Raw genomic sequence first — 2350 nt, 5'->3', positions numbered from 1 at the left:
TCTTTAAGTTTTGTCCTTCCAATTGGTGATCTTTAAGTTTTCTTCGCTTAATATTCCTAGCGATTGTGGCTCAATCCCAACTCGTAGAAAAAAAAATTGGAGACAGGTTGCAAAATTTCGCTTAATTACGCCTTATGCAAATTTCCTTTAAGTGCTGAAATTCTGCCTCAAGGGCAAAAGTTAAAGACCACCATTTTGACGGTCAAAAATTAAAGACCACCCCAGCCTGCAAATTCCCTTTAAAAATTATCCTCCAAGAAGTTTGAAATTTTAATTTATTTTTATGGATTTAATCCTTTGTTTTGTACTGAAGAAGGAATAATAAATATAAATATGTAGAAACAGCAAGGGTGGCAAGGCAAACAAGTTGAGATGGCCGAGTTGGTCTAAGGCGCCAGATTAAGGTTCTGGTCCGAAAGGGCGTGGGTTCAAATCCCACTCTCAACAATAGATTTTCTATATTTTTTTTTTTTCAATTTATTAACTTCCCAGATTTGTGTATGAATATGAAAAATATGATGGTTGTTATGGAACTGGGACTTCTGCAGCTTGATTCAATATAATGACACTAGTAAATTTTTCTGAGTGTTTGAGGTACTGGTTAAAATTTTGGAACTGAAACAGCACTAATGTTAAAGTAGTTCAAGTGTTTGGCAAGCTCCTATTATAATACCCAGTCTAATGATTAGTTGTTTCTTGCTTCTTCTGATAGGAACTTGAAGGTCAGTTTCAGGTAGAGGTGTCAACTCAAATTGACAAATGATAAGTGGAATCGGAGTCACAACTCACAATACAAATCCTTCTTCTAATTTATTAAGTAGTTTCTTAAATGGTAGACGCGGTTGCAATTGATTGATACACTCGTTGGTGTCTTATCACAATTTATATGCCTGTACATCTTATCAAGGTCATAATAGAAAAATATTGATGTGTTTAGCCCTGCAAAGTAATCCTTATTGATCCACGAGAAATTTCACGTGTGCTATATTATTCGAGTTAGAACATAAGCTGATGATATATCCTCCTTCCGTTTCAATTTATGTGAATCCATTTAATTAGACACAGAATTTAAGAAAATATAAAAGACTTTTAAACTTGTGGTGTTAGATGAGTCACATATATTTTGTGTGGTTATAAATCATTATATAAAGATAAATTGTTTTCAAATATAGAAAAAGATCTTTTTTTTTTACACGAACTAATAACGAAATAGGTTCACAGAGAGAGTAGCATTTATGAAAAAGTTTTGGTGTATTTAACCTTGCAAAGTAATTCTGGTCAACTCACACAAAATTTCACATGCACTGTACTATTTGAGTCAGAACATAAGCTAGCCAGTGATACAGCATTTATGGTAATTTCTTTGAAGCATAAAATACTACAACAACATTAATTTATTGAAGGTCCAATAACAATTTCTCAAATAAACATTAATGTTATTGACCTAATTTCTCCTTCTCAATAAAATTTTACATGTTACACTTAAGTTGCATACACATGTATGCATCCCAGCTTATTATATTGACTCTCATTTTTCTATTGTTTTCTTTTGTATTTATTTATCTGTGGAAAGAAAATTCTCTTGATCTCATCATCTCAACTTTTGAAGATGTGGTGCCTTTCTTTTTTTCCAGTCAATAAAATGTGATAGTAACTTTGGATGAAAGCTTTGAGAAAAGGATGGACCAAAAGCTGATGTTCCACTTAACTTAAACAGCAAGTTAAATAGTGCATTTGATTATCAACTAATATGCTAAAAGGTTGGGTTAAAATTTTTGCCAACTAAGTGAAAATCAAAGCAGCATCTGATTCAAAGATGAAGTAAAAGTACCCATTCCCCCCTTTGCTTTTTGCATTGACAACACAAGAACAGGGTACTAATCTTTGTGAAGCACTATTGACATATATAATTTTTTTATTTTAAGTAGCTATCTATGAAAATTATGAAGTATGCAAAATTCTTATGAGTAATAGTTTGTTTCATATACGATCGATAGATAGGTTTATCTTCAAGAAAAATATTATTCTCTATTTTACTACATAGATCTTAAGCCTTAAGGGATAGGGCGCATAAAGCATTGTTGCTTATATATTTCTCGCACATGTGCGTTAATATGTCAACAATGCTTACACAAAATTTTGCACTCGCAGCTAATTTTCGAGTTACATAGATGTGTTAATATGTCAAACACTGCTTACGCAAAATTTTGCACAAGCCGCTATTTTTCGAGTTACATTATTCAGGATGTTTTAGCGTTTTGTGTCCATAAGTTCTTCATGTGATGTAAAATTGCTACTGCTAACTTATGGCCTCTGCACAAATATGTCACTGAATCAAATTCTATGTAAC

The 2350-nt window shown here is 32.3% G+C and overlaps 1 non-coding gene across 1 annotated transcript; it reads left to right on the top strand.

Annotated features, from left to right (window-relative positions):
- The first annotated feature begins 366 nt into the window (after window positions 1–366).
- On the top strand, window positions 367–447 carry TRNAL-AAG (transfer RNA leucine (anticodon AAG)). Its single transcript has one exon. It is a non-coding gene; the product is annotated as a tRNA-Leu (tRNA).
- The last annotated feature ends 1903 nt before the right edge of the window (window positions 448–2350 follow it).

The sequence above is a fragment of the Lycium ferocissimum genome, chromosome 4, assembly GCF_029784015.1.
Source record: "Lycium ferocissimum isolate CSIRO_LF1 chromosome 4, AGI_CSIRO_Lferr_CH_V1, whole genome shotgun sequence".
Classification (NCBI taxonomy): Eukaryota; Viridiplantae; Streptophyta; class Magnoliopsida; order Solanales; family Solanaceae; genus Lycium; species Lycium ferocissimum.
The sequence above is the reverse complement of the archived record's forward strand: the minus strand, read 5'-3'. Positions and strand labels throughout refer to the sequence as shown.